This window comes from Tamandua tetradactyla, chromosome X (assembly GCF_023851605.1).
Source record: "Tamandua tetradactyla isolate mTamTet1 chromosome X, mTamTet1.pri, whole genome shotgun sequence".
Lineage (NCBI taxonomy): Eukaryota > Metazoa > Chordata > Mammalia > Pilosa > Myrmecophagidae > Tamandua > Tamandua tetradactyla.
In genome coordinates this window covers 64,276,488-64,300,494 of record NC_135353.1, presented here as the reverse complement: position 1 = coordinate 64,300,494, position 24,007 = coordinate 64,276,488, and the positions used below count along the sequence as shown (strand labels likewise).

Here is a 24,007-nt window from a genome sequence, read left to right as displayed (position 1 = left end):
CACTCTAGTGTCAGATCAGCTAAAAAAGGGTCACATCATTCCCTCCACATCACCTTGGAACACCCCTATTTTTGTCATAAAGAAAAAATCAGGCAGATGGAGATTGTTACATGATTTAAGAGCCATTAATAATTGCATGGAGTCCTTAGGACCTGTTCAGATGGGGTTGCCCCTTCTCTCAGCTCTGCCAGAGCATTGGTCTATTTTCATCTTAGACATCAAAGACTTACTAAAGAAACAGAAAGGGGGAATAGGTCACGGCCTGTCCCCAAAGGCTCAACTGTCTATAGCCTTGTTTACGTACAATTTTTTAAATGAAAATTCACAGGGAATGACACCTGCCCTTCAACACACCACTCCGAGTCCTCCACATAGAGGTCTAGTTCGATGGAAGGATGTCCTGTCGGGACAGTGGCAAGGCCCTGACCCCGTGCTCAGCTGGGCCAGAGGCTCTGTTTGTGTTTTTCCCCAGGAGCCAGGACGTCAACCAGTGTGGGTTCCGGAAAGACTGGTGAGAACCGTGACATCGCCCGAGGAGGCCACGGAGCTGTTGCCCAAAAAACCAACAAGCCTTCAACCTGAACCATCAGATCAGGCCTCCAACTCTGCTGATGACGGCGGCGACTGACGAGATGGCAACGAAAACGCCGGTCACCCTTCGACTGTTTAGAAGGGGGGACCAGTTTTAATACCCCCCGCTCTCCCAACAGGTGGAATCAGACCTTAAAGTGCTTGGGAAGATCAAGTTAACCCCCGTTGCCTTTGACCTTTCCAAACTGGGCGAGACTGTACAAAGTCTGTGGAACCGAGTCACCTCTTGGTTCTCTTGGCCCAATTTGACTACTTGGATTCTCGTAGCGGTGGGACTATTAGTGGGATTAGTCACTGTTAAATGCTTGTTAGAACGCTTGTTCCAGACACAGCAGCAATTGCGTGTTACTACCATGTTGGCTATGTCACTCGCCCCTGGTGCTCCTGACAACGACCGCCCTGCTGCCCAGTCCCCCATTTCACCGTATGACCCATCCCGGCCACTCAGGGCGGGACGCTCGAAAGCAAGACCCGCTGCAAGGCCCATGGCTGTGTCCCGGGTATAAAAGGCGGCACCAGCAGTCATAATTTTGGTCGTAGGCTGATCTCTTAGGCGAAGTCGCAGTCCTGGCCAGATTAGACTCCAGCCATTGCACAGAGACACCTAGCGACACTCTCGATTCTGGTTGCCGCTCTCCTGCCCCCCCTCATAACCCAGTTGCGAGGCGAAGCACTGCAGGGAGAGTCACGTGGTTTCCAGCTCACGGGCTCTCCGGTCTCTATATGAGGTGGCATTCTGGTTGGTGCCTAGCAAGCCTAGTCCAGACTCCCCAAAGCACCAAAACATGTAGTGGGCCACTCAGGCCCACGGGAGCACACTCATCAATGGAGACACTGGGTCAAAATAAATAAAAAAAGGGGAGAATGTGGAGAGCCGCCTCCCGGGTCTGGCCTAGTGGACACGCTGCGGCCTGCTCTAGAGTTCCCCCCCGCCCATCGAGTGAGTCAAGATGGCGCCCGCATCCTGTTTCCGCGTATGACGCACGCGCCCACCAACCCTATCTTCCAATCACCTCTGTATACGTGGCACTAACCTATTGGGTTTGGGCACAGTATATAAGAGGTTACCCGGACAGGGTGGGGGGAGACGACCCATAGGGAGCCGTACCTGACGGCCGCATAGAGGTTGTTCCCCCGCGGGGTATTCTGTCCCGCGCAGAATTTGTAACAGAGCTTGCAAGCTTAGCTCCAGTAAAGGTCTGTGCTCACAACTGCAGCGTGTCTCGAACCCGTGTCTGTCACTTGAGTCGGTTTGTCTGCGTCTGTCTCTCTCTCCCTCTTGTTCCCTCCGCCGGCCGGGGACCAGAAGCTGAGCGAGACGGCGCCGGACAACCATCCATCAAAAGCATAAAATAAATGGCTCACAACGTCATCACATACGTGTGTATTCATCATCATGAACATTTTTAGAACATTTGCATCACTCCAGAAAAATAAATAAATAAGAAGATACAAGAAAAAAAGCATTCATACTATACCCCTTACCCCTCCCTCTCATTGACCAGTAATATTGCAATCTACTCAATTTATTTTACCCCTAAAACCCCTATTGTTCTGGTTTGAAATGATGTATGTACCCGAGGAAAACCGTGTTTTAATCCTAATCCTATTTTGTAAAGGCAGCCATTTCTTCTAATCCCTATTCAACATTGTATGCTTGAAACTGTAATTAGATCATCTCCTTGGAGGTGTGATTTAATCAAGAGTGGTTGTTAAACTGGATTAGGTGGAGGCAGGTCTCCACCCATTTGGGTGGGTCTTGATTAGTTTACTGGAATCCTATAAAAGAGGAAACATTTTCGAGAAAGGGAGATTTGGAAAGAGCAGAGCAGAATGACATAGCCATGAGAAGCAGAGTCCACCAACCAGTGACCTTTGGAGATGAAGAAGGAAAATTCCTCCTGGGGAGCTTCATGGAACAGGAACCCAGAAGAAGCTAGCAGATGATGTCATGTTTGCCATGTGCCCTTCAAGATGAGAGAGGAACCCTGAACTTCAACAGCCTTTTTGAACCAAGGTATCTTTCCCTGGATGCCTTAGATTGGACATTTCTATAGACTTGTTTTAATTGGGACAATTTCTCAACCTTAGTTCTGTAAGCTAGCAACTAATTAAATTCCCCCCTTTAAAAGCTATTCTGTTTCTGGTATATTGCATTCTGAAAGCTAGCAAACTAGAATACCTATTATTTATTTATGTTTTGTCCTTATTTTTTTACCCATCTGTCCATACCCTAGATAAAGGGAGTGTCAGCGACAAGATTTTCACAATCACATGGTCACATTGTAAAAGCTATATACTCATACCATCTTCTACAAGAATCAAGACTACTGGAATACAGTTCAACAATTTTAGGTACTTCCTGTCAGCCACTCCAATACACCATAAACTAAAAAGAAATATCTATATAATACATAAGACTAACCTCCAAGATAACCTCTTGACTCTGATATCTCTTGGCCACTGAAACTTTATTTTGTCATATTTCTTTCATTCCCCTTTTGGTGAAGAATGCTTTCTCAACCCCATGATGCTGGGTCATGGCTCATCCCTAGGAGCCATGTCTCATGACACCAAGGAGATTTAAACCCCTGGGAATCGTGTCCCACATATGGGGTAAGGCTGTGAGTTCACCTGCCCATTTGGCGTAGAGAGAGCGGCCACATTTGAGCAACAAAAGGGGTTCTCTGGGAGTGACTCTTAGGCATAATTATGAGTAGGCTAAGCTTCTTTGCAGGAATAAGTTTCATAGGGGCAAACCCTAAGACCGAGGACTCAGCCTATTGAATTGATTGTCTCCCCAGCTTGCAAGAATACCAGGAATTCCCTAGATGGAAAAGTTGAATATTTCCTCCTTTCTCCCTAGTCCCCCCAAATGGACTTTACAAATACTTTTTAATTCTCTGCCCAAATTACTCTGGAATATATTGGGGCATCACACTAACCTATACAAACCAATAAGATTTCACTCTCTATTCAAGATTCCATGTAATTATGGTGTTTGAATAAACTGACCATGCAAGTTAAATTAGATAATGTGCTATTAAAAATATTAATTAAATTTTTTTTAATTTTATACTATAACATATATACAAAGCAAAGAAATAAAAAAGCAAGAGTTTTCAAAGCACTATTCAACAAGTGGTTACAGGATACATCCCAGATTTTGTCATGGGCTACATATGATCCTCTAATATTTTTCCTTCTAGCTGCTGCAGATATAGGAGGCTAGAGGGCTAAAATACGTTTTTATCATTGCAATCGACTTTTCTTTTCCTTCTTTTTTTGTGAGCAATAACATATATACAAAAAAGGTATAAATTTCAAAGCACAGCACCACAATTAGTTGTAGAACTTATTTCAGACTTTGACATGGGTTATAATTTCATAATTTTAGGCTTTTACTCCTAGCTGCTCTAAAATACTGGAGACAAAAGACATATCAATTTAATGATTCAGCATTCATAAATACTTGTTAAGTCCTATATCCTGTGTAAAATTCCACCACCAACTTTGATCTTTCCATACCTCTCAGTAGGGTTGCTTGGGCTATGGCGATTGTAAATTTTTGATATTGAAAGGGTCTGTCACTAATATGGGGTGGGGAGATGGAACTATGTGATGTTCTGGAGAGGCTGGGCTAGGTTTCAGGACTTAACTAGGCCAGGGACCCATCTGGAGGTTGTAGATTTCTGGAAAGTTACTCTAGTGCCTGGAACCCTTGTGGAATCTTATATATTGCCCTAGGTGTTCTTTAGGATTGACTGGAATGGTCCTGGTTGTAGGTTGGCAGATTATGATAGGTAGCAAGGTCTACCTGAAGCTCGTGTAAGAGCAACTTCCACAGTAGCCTCTTGTCTGTATTTGAACTCTCTCTGCCACCGATACTTCCTTAATTACACTTCTTTTCCCCTTTTGGTCAGGATTTAATTGTTGATTCCACAGTGCCAGGTCTGGATTCATCCTTAGGAATCATCTCCCATGTCACCAGGGAGACTTTCACCCCTGTATGTCATGTCCCACGTAGAGGGGAGGGCAATGATTTCACTTGCAGAGTTGGGCTTAGAGAGACTGAGGCCACATCTAACCAACAAAAGAGACCCTCCAGAAGTAACTCTTAGGCATGACTAAAGATAGTCTAAACTTCTCCACTACCTATATAACCTTGACAAGAGTAAGCCTCATGATTGAGGGCATGGCCTATTGATTTAGGTATCCCTAAAGTTTGACAAAGTATGAGGGGATTCCCTAATGGTAAGGTTTAATAGTTCCATATTCTTTCTCTCCTCCCTCAGGGGACTTTGCCAATACTTTTTGATTATCTGTTTAATATGCTGTAGGATGTTTCCAGGCATTACAAAATCTATACAGGAGTAGAGTATGTCTTTCTTATTCTGTGCTCCCTGTTTTTCAATTGTTCAAATGAGCTATGCAGATAGGTTGAATTAGATTATGCACTACAGAAAATTTCAGTTTCAGATCAAATATACCTTTCTACCATTGGTTTTAAAGAGTATATATGGTTCTAAAATGTACAGACTGTCTTCCTTACCCCTATGTTCTTAATTACTTTAACCCCAACCTGTTCAGTTTCATTCTTATCTCTAAATATCAGGCTATATATATGAAACAGCTTCTCAAAATCCTGAAATAATAATCACCACTCTGGACTTAATGTGTCTGCTCTAAAAGCGTACAACCTAGGCCCCTGTTCTCTTATAGGCATTTTCTAAAGGTGACCATACCATTGCTTTTCATTTGTTTCTGGATTATGTCATCTCACCAAATGTCCCACATGTTCATTCACATCATTTCATGCTTCATGAGACTGTTCCTTTTGTAGCAGCATAGCCTTCATTCATAAGTATACACCATTGTTTGCCATTCAGCTTCTCTATCAGTACATCCTTCAGCCACTTGCATTCATCAGGCATCATGTAGAAGGCCCAAAGCCCACAGTCCAGGAACATTTTCATTTTTTGATAATTTCATTGTTCCCAAGAGATAGTAAACCAATAAACACGCCCTCACCAATAGGAAATCTAAACCTCCTCTTAACTCTTGTCCCCCTCCCCTTATTTACCTCTGCTGTTGCTGTGGTAATGCTGGTGGTTTCTATTTGAACATAGCTCATAGCATGCAATAGCAGTTTTCCCCCTGTACCCTGGACTTAAATGCTCTTTATACAAGAATCATATCTTTGAAGTAATTCTTACAAGAACTCATTTATATTTCTAGAGTGAGTCAGTGGGACACATAGATGTAAACAACCCCTTTTAATCTGTATCTTCAATAAGATAATATTACTTGTAGGCCCACTAGAGAATCGCCTTTGATCCTATCTATTCCCTTATATTGGCAGTCACTCTCATTAGCTAACAGTTCACCCATCTCTAGTTTCTATATATCTCCAAGTCTCCTATATTCTGTATTATAAGCCTCTGATTATACCTTTATGCTGGACATAAAAGCAGAATCATACAATATCTGTCCTTTTGTGTCTGGCTAATTTTGCTCAGCATTATGTCCTCAAGGCTCATCCATCTTCTCATGTGCTTCAGGATGTCATTTTGTCTTACTGTTGCATAATATTCCATCATATGTATATACAACATTTTGTGGATCCACTCATCTGTTGATGGCCATTTGGTTTGTTTCCATCTTTTGGTGATTGTGAATAATGCTGCTATGAACATTGTTGTGTTCATACAACTCTACTTAATAAAATAAGTGGGATGGCAAATAATATAAAGGAGATTAAGAACACAGTAGAAGAGAAGAAACAGGATGAAAGGGCTAGCAGCAAGAGAAAAACAATTTGCTACCTGTGTTAGTCAGATTCAGTTGTCAACTTGGCCAGGTGAGCATATCTAGTCTTGTTGCTGTGGACATAAGCCAATGGTACGTGAACCTCATCTGTTGCTAATTACATCTGCAGTTGGCTAGGAGGTGTGTCTGCTGCAATGAGTCATGTTTGACTTAATTGGCTGGTGCTTAAATGAGAGAGCGCAATGTAGCACAGCCTAAGCAGCTCAGCATTCCTCATCTCAGCACTCGCAGCTCAGCCCAGGCCCTTGGAGATGCAGAAAGAAGTCACCCCGGGGAAAGTTGTTGGAACCCAGGGGCCTGGAGAGAAGACCAGCAGAAACCATCCTGTGCCTTCCACGTAAGAAAGAACCTCAGTCAAAAGTTAGCTGCCTTTCCTCTGAAGAACTAACAAAATAAATCCCCTTTTATTAAAAGCCAATCCGTCTCTGGTGTGTTGCATTCTGGGAGCTAGCAAACTAGAACACTACCCTTAGTGGTACTCTTCAATTCTGTGCCCTCCTCCAGATATCCCTCACTTGTCCTTTTTTTTTTTTTTTCAGTTGGCAGAACTTTTAGTATTTCTTGTAGGGCTGGTCTCTTGCTGACAAATTCTTTCAGGATTTCTTTGTCTGTGAAAGTTTACTCTCTCCCTCAATTTTAAAGGACAATTTGGCTGAGTACAGAATTCTTGACTGGAAGTCTTTCTCTTGCAGGATCTTTAATATATCATACCACTGCCTTCTTGCCTTCAGGGTGATAGTTGAGTAGTCTGAACTCAGTCTTATTTTATTTCCCTTGTATGTAGCAAATTGTTTTTCTTTGCTGCTTTCAGGATTTTCTGCTTCTCTTCAACATTTGACAGACTGTTCAACTCTGCTGTCTCTGAATCTCTTTCATTCTCCAAAGTGTTTCCTCATTTATAGGACTTCAGAAACTAATCAAGACCCACCCAAATGGGTGAAGATATGTCATTACCTAATCCAGTTTAACAACTACTCTTGATTAAATCATATCTCCTGGGAGATGATCTAATTACAGCTTCAAACACACAGTATTGAATAGGGATTAGAAGAAATGGCTGCCTTTACAAAATGGGATTAGGATTAAAACATGGCTTTTCTAGGGTACATACACATTTCAATCCAGCACAGGGCCTTTGTGTGCATACATAGAGCTGAGGCAGCAGGTCGGCATTATGCCTTCATGAATTGGGGGCAGATGTGACCCGTCTGTGCTGGTCAGCACTTTGTCAGAGCTGGGAAGTGAGGCTGAGGGCTCCATACATGCACGGTTCTAGAACTGCTGTAAAGTGCAGTTCCCAGATCTGAATGATGTGATTGGAAGCCTGTGCTCATGCGTGGCCCTGGGAGTGCCTTAAACAGATGCGCTGAGCTCAGGAAGGCTGGGGTGGGTCTGTACAACACTATGGGTAGGGCTGTGCAACACTATGGTTAGGGGACGGGGTAGCCTAGTTATGGAGGTTAGTGCCCACAACCTTTATGCACTGGTAACAGCCTGCAGGGAACCAGCAGGGGGAGGTAGTGCTTCGGAGGGGTGTAGGAGTGGTGGGTTGGGTTGTACTTGGAGTGGGGGAGGGGAGCAGGTACGTGCACTAGGGGCTGGTGGTGTGGGGGTGCCTGGAGCATGGGAAATGGGAGCAGGTGAGGGGTTTCAGGTGCATGGGGTGTGGAGTGAGTTGCCAGTGAGGGTAGTGTGCCCAAGGAACATGGCCTGGCTTAATTCCTAGTCCCGTATACTCATCCATGCACCCCCGTGGACTCTGCTGTGCCGCACCTCCATGACAGTCTCCAGTTTTCTGCCTCTCAGTTCCTTGGCCTCTGCAATCAGGGCTGCCACATTTGGTGCAAAAGACTCTCCCAGGTCATCTGCATTCCCAAATTGCCACCTCAGTTGCCCTCCTGTCCCTTCTCTGACTTTTCTGTGGAGCAGGGCTAATCTTAAACTGTTTTTCCATCTTCCTGGAAGTTCCTCTCAAAAATACAAATTTTGCACCAAATAAACTTCTATCCCTTTGGTCTCACACAGATGTTGAGGTTTTAAAATATAAACCATATCATCCCTCACCCTGTATTCTGACTGGTCAACTGATTTTTGACAAGGGTGCCAAGGGTGGAAAAACAAAAGCTTTTTGAATAAATGGTGCTGGTATGACTGGATACTCACATGCAATGAATGAAATTGTACCCCTACCTCACACCATACATAAAAGTTAACTCAGAATGGGTCAAAGACATAAATATAAGAATAAGAACTACAAAACTCTTAGAAGAAAACATAGGAGTGAATTTTCACGACCTTGGATTAAGCAACAGTTTTTTAGATATGACACTGAAAGCACTGCAAGAAAATCAAGCTCAACAAATTGAACTCCATCAAAATTTTAAACTTTTGTGCTTCAAAGAACACTATCAAGTAAGTGAAAATATAACACATATTTCTATAAGTTTTATAACATATATCTGATGAGGGACTTCTATCTAGAACATATAAAGAACTTTTTTGACTCAATAATAAAAAGATTCTCACCTGCCATGCCAGAGATTCAGGTTCAATTCCTGGTGTCTGCCCATGCCAAAAAAAAAAAAAAAGAAAAGAAAGATGAATAAATGGCAAAAGTTCTGAATAGTCATTTCTCTAAAGAAGATACACAAAGGGCCAAATAATCACATCAAAGATGTTCAACATTATTAGTCATCAGGATTTGCAAACTGAAACCACTATGAGATGTCCACTGGGATGGCTATAATCTAAAAGACAATAACAATTGTGGTGAAGATGTGGAGAAATTGGAACCCTCATACATTGCTAGTGGGAATTTAAAATAGTGCAGGTACTTTGGAAGACAGTCTGGCAGTTCCTCAAACAGTTAAACATATTGTTACCTTATGATCCTGTAATTCTATGGAATTCTACCCTGTAGAATTACAGTCATCCAAAAGATTTGAATCTCTTGGTCAATCCAAGGGTCAATCCCTTGGTCAATACAAGAGAAGTGAAAACTTACATCACACAAACACTAGTATGCGACTGTTCAGAGCAGCATTATTCATAATATCCAAACAGTGGTAACAACTCACACATCCATTAGCTGACAGATGGATCAACAAAATGTGGTATATCCATAATGTGAACTATTATTCAGTTATTAAAAGGTAATTAAGTATTCATATATACTCAATGGTAGTAAAGTTAAGTAGTTTCATAATTTTTTCTCTCATCCTTCAAGGGACTTTGCCAATACTTTTTGATTATCTGCTTAACATACTATGAGATGTATCTGGGCATAACATTAAGTTATACAGGATTACTAGCCCTCATTCCCATCCTGAGCTCCCTGTGTTTGGGTTGTAAATTGGACTTTTTGATGAGATTACTTCAATTAAGGTGTGACCCAACTGATTAGGTTTTAATCCTATTACTGAAGGCCTTATAGGGAAGATCAGAGAGAGAGAGCCATAGGGAGCAGTGAGAAACTAGAAATCAGTGGAATCTGGAAGAGAATGGAAATCTCAGAGGAGATCTCCATGTGTATTGGCATGTGACAGAGAAGCCAAGGACCAAGGACCACTGGCAGCCAGCCCCAGAATAGCAGTCTTCTAGGAGAAAATGTGACTTTGATGATGCTTTGATTTTGGACTTGTAGCCTCAAAACTGTGAGTAAATATTGCATGGTATTTGATATCAGTCAGGAAACTAAAATACTCAAGGAAAAATTTTAGAGAACTGTATGCAATTTGTGGAAACTCCACCTACACCTTTGGTTTAGCCCTTGTTGCTACCTTCTTGTTTTCAAAGAATACCAGGATGGAGGAGGTGTCCTCTGGGGAGGAGTTAGGCAGCTTTTGTTTTTCCCAGGAAGTCATGGAGGTTGAATTATTCTCATGTTCTCTTCCCATTCCTTCTGAGATGGCTGGAATAGTTTTTCTGGGCAGCATGTCTTGGCAATGAAGAATACATAAGGAAGAGAATCAGTGTGCTGTCCCCCATCCACAGTGATGCCTCCAGACCAGCCAAAGTGACAGAAGCCAGAAGGTATCTTCTTTCACCTCTAATGGCTGCTTCAGCTTCTCTGTCCCCTTTTTAAGCTAAGTCAGTTAACCCTGGCCAATGACAGGTACAAGAGGAGACTGAAGATATTAGAGCTGGAAGCTATCTTAGAAACCATTTAGTCAATTGAGAAATAAGAAATCTCAGGTTTAGAGATGGTAAGGTTAGCCATGTTCTTGGGGTCACACAGGCAGCTTTCACCTATAGGGAAAGCACTGAGGAGGTTTTTATCTCAGAGAGGAGATATTTAGCTTCATCCTTGGGAGAGAGTCAGCTGAGACTAAGCTCCAAGGCCATGCTTTCCAACCCAATGGCAACCTTAAAATCTATTCAGCCCTCAAATTTTCCCCTGCCTTGAAATTATCACTTTTAGTCTCTCATTAGGGAAGCATGACTGTACTCCAGGATAAAGTAAGCACTTTTTACTAGCTAACACATCAGCAGAGATTGTTTACCCCTTTCTCTGATCAATCTGTTCCTACTAGTCAAAGTATAAATGGTGACCCGCAGGCAATGGTGCCAGCTGAGCCCTGTTCCAGGGTCAGGAGTCTGACCACTAACAGAATTCAGACAAACAAAAGGGCTAGTAGGGATAAGTAGTAAAATTTAACAAGAAGAAAGAGCACAAATTTAAAGAGGTTAACATGGACATGTCTGAGTGAGAGACATGCACTGAGGGGGGGTATATCTTGTTTTATAGGAAGGTTTTGACTATTGGCAGGTTTCCATAGTAATCTTTGAGCACCAGGTATATTCTTTGTGCAGGTTCCCAGAGTGACCTTTGAACACCTGGACTTACATGGTTTGTATTAACCAGGTGTTTACAGGGCTAGCATTGTTTCAGAAAGAGATAACTATTGGCATTTGCAGGCAGCACACCACATATCCAAAATTTGATTTGGGGCAGATGTTTAACAATCTTCATGAGCCCAGGCTTTTTGTTATTAACTAATAATTTTCTTTGGGCCCTTTATTTTACAATCTTTTATGGTTTGAGAAAGTTTCAATGGTTTTGTGAAGTTTTGATTGTTTAGGGAGATTTGGGGGCTTTAGGGGAAATTTTTGTCCCGTGAAGCTTGCAGCCAAAGTTTGTAGTTTGCATTACTTCCTTTGCAACTAGATAGGAAACACAGGACTTGCAGTTGTCCATTAATTCTTTTTAAGAGGTGGATAAGAAATCAAGGATTTGCAGTTGTATCCTGCTTTAAAAGGTCAGAAAGCTAGACTTTAAGGGTACCGGGCTACAAAATGAACTTTAGGGGTAGAGGATAAAGAATTGCATCTTGGGAAAAAATAGTCAACTGAACAACCAGACAAAGGGACATTGTTCTGTGATTTAAATCCTAGAAAGACCTCCCACTGAATATGCATATGATTTCCATATACATGCCTGAAATCCTTAAATTTTTGAGTGTAGATTATTGCCTTTCCTTTTTTTGATATTTCAAAAATATGAATTACCTCAGAGATATGTATAAATAAGTTTTTTAGAATTCAGTGTGTGGTAAATAATCCTTTTGGTGTGGTGGGATGGGGACATAAGTGTGCGTAGGTGATGAAGGAGCTTCCACCATCAGCCTTTTCCTACTTTGAAATGTGGTCATGGGCTAAGTGCTGTTTTATGGGCTTGGTGGGCCAGGAGTTCATTTTCTAGGAAACAAAAGTGAGGCAGAAGAAGGAGCCCAGCTTAAAAAAAAGAAAAAAAAAAATTGGCTCATGAGCACAGGTGAAATCTCTTAGCCGTACCTTTAAAACCACTCTACTCAATTTCTGAAGTGTAGCCATCAAAGCTACTCCACTCCACCTGAATATTAGTACTTGTCTCTTCACATTAAATTGTGGTGTTACCTCCTCCAATTGTAGAGCAATCACAAGAAAATACACAGCTGTTCCCAGAGGATGTTCTGGGGCTGGGATGGCCTTTCAGAGCTTTTCCAAATTGAGGCAAGAGGTGTAAGACTTTGTGCTTTCATTGGATGCATGCTGCTCACCACCTCCTACACTGCCTGAGAAAGCAGAAGCTTGGGCAAGGCTGCCTTTACCTACGGACGATTCTCAGAAACAGACACAACTGTGAATCAGCAGAAGCCAATGCTTCCAGAAGCTTAGGGAATAAGTACTTCCCTCCTGAAGGAAGGGATCTGGTGGGTGTGCCACAATATCCACTACAGTTATTTACCTGGCCACACATCTGAATAAGCTTCAGATCAGGTTGCTGTGAACCCTCTACCTTCACCTATCTTCCCATGCTCTTTTATGACTAGAGTTGACGATTAGGGAGTGAGGTGTAGGATTCCCAGCTTTTAATGTGGGCAACTGGAGAATTTTTAAAATGTCCCTGAATTGAGCAAATGGATAGGTGCTGGTGCAAGTTACTGAGATGAATAAGGAAATGGCTTGGGGCAGGGAGAAATCAAGATTTTAGTCTTGGACGATTATGTTTGAGGGGTCTATGAAATATCCACATGGGGAAATAAAGTAATAAAATAAAGACAAATAATAATAATGATAATAATAGGGAAAATAAGGGGTATGTGTTGTTTGGGGTTTTCTTTTTTCTTTTTCTTGTTTTTAGAGTAATGAAAATGTTTTAAAATTGATTGTGGTGATGAATGCACAACTATATTATGATACTATGAACCACTCACTGATTGTATACTTTAAATGGATTATATGGTATGTGAGTGTATCTTAATAAAATTGCATAAAAAGTAAAGTTCTTTGTATGGTAGCAATGGACACACCAAAAAGGAAATTAAGGAAATAACTCAAGTTACAATAGCATCATAAATAATAAAACACTTAGGAATAAATTTAGCCATGGAGGTGCAAGGCTTGTACACTGAAAACCATAACACATGCTGAAAGAAATTAAAGAAGACCTAAATAAATGGAAAAGCTTCCCACATTCATCACTTGTGTGCTGATTTGAAAGTATGTATGTCTCCTAGAAAAGCCATGTTTTAATCTAAATCCATTTCGTGAAGGCAGAATAATCCTTATTCAATACTTTATGTTTGTATCTGTGATTAAATCATCTCCCTGGAGATGTGATTTAATCAAGAGTGGTTGTTAAGCTGGAATAGGTAACGACATGTCTCCACCCATTTGGGTGGGTCTTGGTAAGTTTCTGGAGTCCTATAAAAGAGGAAACATTTTGGAGAATGAAAGAGATTCAGAGATAGCAGAGCAGAACAACATAACCATGAGAAGCAGAGTCCACCAGCCAGTGACGTTTGGAGATGAAGAAGGAAAATGCCTCCCGGGGAGCTTCATGAAACAGGAAGCCAGGAGAAGAAGCTAGCAAATGATGCCATGTTCACCATGTGCCCTTCCAGATGAAAGGGGAACCCTGACTGTGTTCACTATGTGCCTTTCCAGATGAGAGAGAAACTGACTGTGTTCGCCATGTGCCCTTCTCACATGAGAGAAACCCTGAGCTTCATCAACCTTCCTGAGCCAAGGTATCTTTCCCTGGATGCCCTTGATTGAACATTTCTATAGATTTGTTTTAACTGGACATTTTCTTGGCCTTAAAACTATAAACTAGCAACTTATTAAATTCCCCTTTTTAAAAGCTGTTCTGTTGCTGGTATATCACATTCCGACAGCTAGCAAACTACAACAACTTGTAAGGCTCAATATTGTTAAGGTGACAATACCTATCAAAAACAACATACTAATTCATTTCCATTTTTGAGGAAATGGAAAAATCCATTCTAAAATAAGTGTAGAATTTCAAGGGATCTTGAATAGCAAAAAACACCTTGATGAGGAATAAAAAAAATGGGAGAATGCCCATTTTCAGATTTCAAAATTTACTACAAATCTTCAGTAATCAAAGAATTGTGTTATTGGCAAAAGGATAGATATACAGATCTACAGAACAGAATGGAAAGTCCAGAAACAAACCCACATATTGATGGTCAATTGATTTTCAACAAGAGTGCCAATTACATTAAATTGGGAAAGAGTCTCTTCAACAAATGGTGCTTGGAAAACTGGGTACACACAGGCAAAAAAAAATGAAGTTGGACATTATATACAAAAATTAACTCAAAATAGATCAATGATCTAAACGTAAGAACTAAAACTGTACACTTTTAAAAGAAAACATGAGGAAAATCTTGATGAACTTGGATTTGGCAATGGTTTCTTAAATATGAAACCAAAAGCACAGACAACAAAAGAAAAAGTAGATAAATTGGACTTTATCAAAAGTTAAATGTGTGCATGAAAGGAAACAATCAAGAAAGTGAAAAGATAACCTACAGAATGGCAGAAAATATTTGTAAATCATATATCTGATAAAGGTTTAATACTCTGAATATATAAAGAACACCTACAATGCAATAACAAAAAGATTAAAACTCAATTAAAAAATGGGACAATGATTTAAATAGACATTTCTTCAAAGAAGATTTATGAATGGCCAGCAAGCATATGAAAAGACGCTCAACATCACTAGTCACTAGGGAAATGTAAATCAATACCACAAATTGGTGGGGACAACCAAATCAATAGGCCTAGCCTTTAATCCTGGGGGTTGCCTCTATGAAACTTATTCCTGACACTGATTATATACCATGTAGGGAATATTTGTATGTTAAGAATGTTTGTGTCTTTATGTTGTTGTTGTTGTTTTGTATGTTGTTTCATTAATAAAAATATTTTTTAAAAATACATTTTTACTGACAAATCATCACACACTTATATTCCATATGTGGTGTACAATCAATGGCTCACAATATCATCACATAGTTGTGTACTCATCACCATGATACTATTTTAGAACATTTGCACCACTCAAGAAAAAGAAATCAAAAGAAAAGACTCATACATACTGTACCCCTTACCGCTCCTTCTCATTGACCACTAGTATTTCCATCTACACAATTTATTTTACCCCTTATACCCCCTATTATTTATTTTTTTATCCATACATTTTTACTCACCTGTCCATACCCTGGACAACAGGAGCATCAGACACAAGGTTTTCACAATCACACAGATACATTGTGAATCTAAATCTTTATAAAATCTTATTCATGAATCAAAGCAACTGGAATGCAGCTCAACACTCCAATCAGTATAAATCAAAAAGGGATATCTGTATAATGCATAAGGTAAACCTCCAGGATAACCTCTCAACTCCATTTGAAATATCTTGGCCACTGAAACTTCTTTGTCTCAATACAAAAAAAAATGTTGTCCCCTTTATGGTCAAGATGGCTTTCTCAGTCCCTTGGTGCTGGGTTCTGGCTTATTGCAGTTCTGTCCCATGGTGCCAGGGACATTTACACCCCTGGGGGTCATGTCCCATGAGGTGGGAAAGGCAGTGAGTTCACCTGCCATGTTGGCTTAGAGAGTGAGGCCACATCTAAGCAACAGAAGAGGTTCTCTGGGGGTGACTCTTAGGCATAATTTTAGGTAGCCTTAACCTATCCTTTGCAGGAATAAGTTTCCTAGGGGTGAACCCCAAGATTGAGGGCTCAGCCTATTGATTTGGTTGTCCCCACTACTGGCAAGAATATCAGAAATTCTCCAAATGGGGAAGTTTAATATTTCTTCCTTTCTCCCCAGTCCTACAAGGGGACTTTGCAAATAATTCTTTATTCACTGCCCAAATTACTCTGGGATATATTGAAGAATCACACTAACCCAGACAAACCAATGAAATCTCATATATTATTCAAGAGTCCATGTACTTATGTTCAACTAAACTGACCATACAAGTTAAATTAGGTAATGCTTTAACCAAAAATGTAAATTTTGCACCAAATAACCACCTCTCCTTTAGTCTCACATAGAAGTTGAAATATTAAAATATGGATGATATCATCTTTAACCCTGTATTCTGCTGTACCTTAGTCCAATCCAGATCAGCTTCTTTCATATCTCTACTTTAAGTCTGATCCCTTTTTCAACTCTTTAAACATTTCCTGTATTGAGTAGTACTGACTTTCCTAGCTTCTGAGCTCTAACTCTAAATCTCCTTTGTCCCATAAATATTTACAGTTTCTGGGAGTGACCAGGTTATATACAAACAGCTCAATATTTCAGAATTCAGAAATAAAAGTTACAGTTACTGAATATATTTGACTGCTGTAAGAGTCAAATATATTTGACTCTGATAACCAACCTGATAACCGATGCTCTCAACTTCAGTTCACCAACTTTTATCATATAGTTAGTCCATATAATTGAGGCATGATAATATTTGTCTTTTTGTTTCTGACATTTCATTCAAGAAACAATTCTTAAGGTTCACACACCTAGTTGCATACCTCACAACTTCATTACTTCTTGCTGCCACTCAGTAGTCTGTAGTATGTATACACCATAGTTCCCCCTTCCATTCCTCAGTTGTTGTACCCTTAGGCCCCCTCCATCCATTGTGAATCAGGAACATTGACACCGTAAACACCAGTGTGCAAATGACCATTTCTGTCCCCACATTCACTTCCTCCAGGTATACATTGAGCAATGGGGTTTCAGGAACATATGGAAACCCCACCCCTGGCCTCTTGTGGAACCACCACACTGCCCTCTAAAGGGCTGCACCTCTCAGCAAAACCACAATTTGATACCACTTCACACCCACTAGAATTTCTCTCGATTTTTTATTGTAAAATTACAAGTGTTGGTGAGGGATTTGGAGAAATTCGAATCCTTGTAAAATGAGAATGTAAATTGGTACAGGTACTGTGGAAAAGAGTTTGGTGGTTCCTCAAAAAATTAAACACAGATTTAGATAGACGCCGTTATTCCAATCCTAGTAATACACCCAAAAGAATTGAAAACAGATACTCAGACATTTGTATGCCAATGCCTGTAGCAGCATTATTCACAATAGCCAAATGTTGGAAACCACCCCAGTGTCCATCAACTAATGATATATATATATATATATATAATGGAATAATACTGAACCACAGAAAGAAATGAAGTTTTGTTACATGCTACAATATGGATGAACCTAGAAAACATTATTCTTTAATTTGAAATAAGCCAGACACAAAAGGACAAATATTGTAAGAGTCCATTTATTTGAAATATATCTGGAATAAATAAATTCTTAGTGACAGAAAGTAGATTAGAGGTTATCAGGGACTGGGCAGGGAGAGAATGGGGAGTTATTGCTGAATGAGAATTCTGTTTAGGATGATGAGAGGCCTTTGGAAATGGATAATGGTGATGGTAGCACACTATTGTGAATCTAATGCCACTGAATCCTATACTCAAAAATGGTTAGTGGTCCAATGGTGGCTCAGTGGCAGAATTCTCACCTGCCATGCTAAAGACCTGGGTTTGATTCCCAGAGCCTGCCTGTGAAAAAAAATGGTTAAAATGGAAAATGTTATGTTATATATATTTTACCACCATAAAATATATTTCAAAGTAATAGTCAATTCACTGTTCAGGTAAGTGACTTAATTTGTTTTCCTGTGAAATAATTTCCACAGTGATCTACCATATATCTGGCTTAATGTGCCATGCTGAGGCTTAATATAACATGTCTGGCATTCTTATGAGGAAGTACTGAAGGGCCCAACATTTCAGTATTTTTTATAGGTAGTTTCAAGTTTTGTAGCTCTGGCTCTTTGACAATAGTCCTCTGATTCTATTGTAATTTATCTTTTTGAACTTTTTTGTATTTTTTTCCTGCTTTGGGTGATTCTTTATCATCCTGTATAGCCTCACCAACAGTTGATATTATCTGTCTTTTTTATTTTAGCCATTCTGGTAGATATGTAATGGTATTTTATTGTGGTTTATTGCTATTCTTGTTTATGTCTTTTAATTATTTTGAAATAATTCTAGATTTATGAAAATTTGCCAGAACAGCACAGAGAATTCCCATAAAATCTTCACCTAGCTTCCCCTAATGTTAAATCTTACATATCCAAAGTATAATTAAAGAAACCAGGAAATTAACATTAATACAATATTTATAGTTCTTACTTGAATTTTGCCAGTTGTCCCACTAATTCTCTTTTTCTGGTTCAGGATCTGGCATTGCACCTAGTTATGTCTCCATAATCTATAATTGTGACAGTTTCACAAATTTTTTTTTATAACTGTGGTAGTTTGAGTAGTGCCCTTCCCAAGATGTTCACATTATAATCCCTGGAAACTCCAAATATTACCATATATAGCAAAAGGAACTTTGCAGATGAAAGTTTAGATCTCGAGATGGGATGATCACCCTATATTATACAGGTGGGTTCAAAGTAATCATAAACATCCTTATAAGGGAAAGGGAGGAGATCAGAGTGTGTGGTGGGAGTTGTGACCATGGAAGCAAGATAATGGAGTGATATGAGGAAGAGGTCACAATCCAAAGAATACACGCCATCTCTAGAGGCTGAAAAGGCAAGGAAACAGAGACTCCAAAAGGAATATAGTCCTGCTGATACCTTGATTTTAGACTTTGTTCCTCCAATATTGTGTGAGAATGAATTTGTGTTACTTTAAGCACTAAGTTCCAGGTAATGTGCTGCAGCAGCAATAAAAATTAATACAATGGCCCTGTTATTTTGTAGAATGTACCTAATTTGAGCTTCTCTTATATTTTCTCATGATTAGATTAAGGTTGTGTGTTTTTATGTTTTTTTGCAAGAATACCACAGAAGTGAACTTGTGCCTTTCTCAGTGCATCATATCAGGAGGCACATGAAGTCAGTTTGCCTTAGTACAGGTGATGTTAACCTTGATCATTTAGTTAAGGTTGTGTGGTGGATCGAATAGTCCCACCCCAAATTTAGTCCACCCAGAGCCTCAAAATGTGACCTTATTTAGAAATATGGTCTTTGCAGACGTGATTAGTTAAGGAACTTAAGATAAAATCATCCTAGACTTATGGTGGATCCTAAATCCAATGACTGGTGGCTTAATAAGACAAAAGAGAAGGAGATTCAGGCAGAGACACAGGGAAGAAGCTCATGTGAAAATGCAGGTGGAGATTGGAGTGATGAACCAAGGAACTCCAAGGATCACTGGCAACCATTAGAAACTAGGAGAGAGGCATGGAACAGATTTTCCCTCAGAGCCTCCAGAAAGAAACAAGATGCTAACACTTTGACTTCAGACTTCTAGCCTCCAGAACTGTGAGAGAATAAATTTCTGTTGTCTTAAGCTGCCCACTTTGTGGCAATCTGTCATGATAGCCCTAGGAAACTAATTCAGGTGGTGTCTGCTAGATTTCTCCACTGTAAAGTATTTTTCCTTTTAATTGGTAAATATTTGGGGGTAGATACTTTCCTTTTATATGCCTTTATTGATAAAACTTAACATACAAACATTCTTAATATACAGGCTTTTCATACATGGTATACAGTCAATGGCTCACAATATCATCACATAGTTGTGTATTCATTATTTTTTGAACTTTTTTTGAACATTTGTATCACTCCATAAAAATAGAGAAAAAAGAAAAAACTCATACATCCCATAGTCTTTACCCCTCCCTCTCTTTGACCACTAGTATTTCCATCTACCCAATTTATTTTAACCTTTGTCTGCCATATTATTTTATTTTTCATCTATATTTTCTACTCATATGTCCATACCCCAGATAAAAGGAGCATCAAACACAAGGTTTTTGCAACCACATAGTCACATTGTAAAATCTATATCATTATACAAGCATCTTCAAGAAACAAGGCTACTGGAACACAGCTCTACAGCTTCAGGTACTTGCCTCTAGCCACTCCAATACACCATAAACTAAAAAGGGTTATCTATATAATGTGCAAGAATAACCTCCAGCCTCCCCACTACATGAGACAAGACATCCAAGAGCGAAAGTCTCCCTGGTGATGTGGGAGATGACTCCCAGGGATGAGTCCAGACCTGGCACCATGGGAGCAACAATTTGATCCTGACCAAAAGGGGGGAAACAAGTGTAATTAATCAAGTATCAGTGGTAGAGAGAGTTCAAGTAGAGTCAACCCTAAAGAGAGGATGCTGAATCATTAAATTGATATCTCTTTTAATCTCCAGTATTTTAGAGCAACTAGAAGTAAAAACTTAAAATTGTGAAATTGTAACCCATGTCAAAGTATGAAATATGTTCTACAACTAATTGTGGTGCTGTGTTTGGAAATTTATAGCTTTTTGGTATATACATTATTCACAAAAAAGAAGGAAAAAAGTTGATTGTGATGATAAAAAGTATTTAAGTCCTCTAGCCTCCTATATTCTGGAGCAACTAGAAGGAAAAATACGAGAGGATCATATGGTAGCCCATGACAAACTCTGGGATCTGTCCTGTAACCACTTGTTGAAGACTGTTTTGAAAACTATTGCTTTTTTTATTTCTTTGCTTTATATATATGTTATGCTATACAATAAAAAAGTTAAAAAAAATCTTTATATCAGTTCCCTTTACACCCAAGTAGCAAATTTCATTCAATAAGTGCTCAATAAATATTAATTGAAGAAAAAAAAAGAATAGTCTCCTGGATAACCTCTTGACTCTGAAATCTCTCAGCTACTGACACTTTACTTTGTTTCATTTCCCCCTTTAGTTAAGAAGGTTTTCTCAATCTCTTGATGCCAGGTCCCAGCTAATCCCATTATTTCTGTCCCACATTGCCAAGGACACCACTGGGAGCCATGTTCCACATGGGGAGGAGGGCAGTGAGTTCACGTGGTGTGTTGGCTTAGAGAGAGAGAGACCACACCTGAGCAACAAAAGAAGTTCTCTGGGGGTGACTCTTAGGCCTAATTTTAAGTAGGTTTAGTCTATCCATTGCAGGAATAAGTTTCATAGGGGTGAATCCCAAGATTGAGGACTCAGCATATTTATTTGATTGTTTCCACTGCTTGAGAGAGTGTCAGAAATTCTCCAAATGTGGAGTAGATACTTTGAACCTATACCAATGACCCCTTTCTTTTAAACTTTTTCCCACTGACTTTACAATCCATCAGTGGTTCTTACTTGCCATAATTATTTCTGTGGTGTTTACCTAATGATAATTATCTATTTCCATCATTTATTAATTGGAATTCTTCTGTAAGAAGATGCTATGCCCCCTCTTCATTTTTTATTCAATTAGTAATTTGCATCAGTATGGATGTATATATACTTACCTTTCTATGAGTTACAATCCATTACTATCATTGTTTATTTTGATTCTCAAATTGCCCCAGATTTGGCCATTGGGGATTTCTTTAAGTTGCCTACTCTATGAAGACATTTTCCTAAGATTCTTTTTTTTTTTTTTTTTTTTTTTTTTTTTTTAAAGGAAAGACAGAGAGAAGGAAGGAAGGAAGGAAGGAAGAAAGGGAAACATCTTTAAACATTTTCTTGTTTTTATTGTATTCTGTTTCTCCATTTTTGTTACATGGGCTGGGGCCGGGAATCGAACCGAGGTCCTCCGGCATAGCAGGCAAGCACTTTGCCCGCTGAGCCACCGCGGCCCGCCCTAAGATTCTTTTTAAAAAGCTTTATTGTTTTACCTTTCACATTTCGATCTGGAATTAATCTGAAATTCATTTTTTTGAATATGATATGAAGAAGGGGTCAAGATGCATTTCACCCTGTATGGATAGCCAAGTGATCCAGTACCAATAATTGAAAAGACTGTTCCTTCTCCACTGAACTGTAATGTCATCTTTGACACCAATCTGGTGAATATATGTGTAGATTTGTTTGTAGATTCTTTATTCTGCTTCATTAGTCTATTTGCCTATTCCTCTGTCAATACCACAATATCTTAGTAATTGTAGCTAGATTTAATCTTGATTTCTGGTATTATGTCATCTTGTTTTGTTTCTTCTTCTTCTTCAAGACTGCCTTGGCTATTCTTGGCCCTTTGAGTTTCCATATACATTTTTTTTTTTTTACATGGGCAGGCACCGGGAATCGAACCCGGGTCCTCAGGCATGGCAGGCAAGCACTCTTACCTGCTGAGCCACTGTGGCCCGCCCTCCATATACATTTTTGTATTGGTTAATCTCCACAATTAAAAAAAAATCCTAGGCTTTTATTGATAATTGCCTCAAACATATACAGAGAATCAAGGAGAACTGATGACTTTACAATCTATTCATTCATTTAATGGACTTGCTTCCTCTCAGAAATGTTTTAGAGTTTTCTGTTTAGAAATCTTGAGCACTTTTCACTTGTTTTACTTCTAGGTATTGGGTTTTTATCAATGGTATGGTAAATGGAATAGTTTGCTTTGGTTTTGTTTTGTAGTCTGTTTCTAGCTTTTAATAAACCCATTTGAGAACAGAGACTTTTTAAAAATTCTTCTTCACATAATGGCAAATGGAAGGAAACCAACAAAAAAGTGTTTCACAATTATTAGATAAATCATAATATGAATACAAAGAGACAGATGTCAGCACTCCAGACTCTAATGATGATAATGAAATTGATTATTTAGGTGAAATCTCAGACTGTGTATCTTCAGATGATATCCTAGATGGATTTTCTGTAACTCAATAATTGATGAGTGAACAATATATTTCTAAAGACACAAAGGATTGACAGTTATTTAGCAGAAAATACTTTGTTATGTAATAGTTTGACATGGCTCGCTCTGGATCATCTCTTTTTGCTAAAAGGCCATATGACAACATTATATTTTGTCTCTGATGTTTTTGTGTCAAAATTTACTTGATGCAATATGATGCGTTTTATTAAAATCCTCCTCAAATGTTTTTATAAAGTTGTTTTCTACAGGGTCTTTATTCTTACTTCTGTAAATTATTTATGTATAAATAGTGAAAGGGGTTATATTAGCTGCTATGGGCACTGGCATACAAATATCTGAGTATCCATTTTCAATTCTTTCAAGTATATTTCTAGGATTGGAATTGCTAGATCTGCCTAAATCTGTGTTTAACTTTTGGAGGAACCCCCAAACTCTTGTCCACAGTATCTGTACCAATTTACATTCCCATTTTACAAGGGTTCAAATTTCTCCACATCCCTCACCAACACTTGTAATTTTACAATTAAAAAAATTACAGTAATTCTAGTAGGTGTGAAGAGGTATCAAATTGTGGTTTTGCTGAAAGGTGCAGCCCCTTAGAGGGCAGTGTGGTGGTTCCATAGGAGACTAGGGATGGGGTTGCCATATAATCCTGAAAATCCGTTGCTTAGCATATAACTGGAGAACCTGAGTGTGGAGATACAAACGGACATTTGCACACTGGTGTTTATGGTGTCAGTGTTCCTAATTCACAATAGATGGATGTGGCCTAAGGGTACAACAACTGAGGAATGGAAGGGGAAATTAATGGCATTAAATATCTTTTAATGCCTTTGTTGAACATTTGCATATTTTCTTTTGTGAACTGTTCAAATCTTTTCTCCATTTAGAAATTTTGCTGTTTGTCTTCTTTGAGTTGTAAGCATTCTTTATATATTTTGAAAGAAAATCTTTTATGTGATTGACATATTTTGATTGTTTACCCCTAGTCTGTGGCTTGCTTTTTCATTTTCTTAGTGGTATCTTTTGAAAAGCAAAAGTTTTTAATTTTTTTTTTTTTTTTTGCATGGGCAGGCACCAGGAATTGAACC

The 24,007-nt window shown here is 39.2% G+C and overlaps 1 long non-coding RNA gene across 1 annotated transcript in view; it reads left to right on the top strand.

Moving 5' to 3' along the window:
- Positions 1–24,007, top strand: part of LOC143670317 (uncharacterized) — an 84,814-nt gene that overhangs the window by 23,303 nt on the left and 37,504 nt on the right. The gene's annotated exons all lie outside the window — the stretch shown is intronic.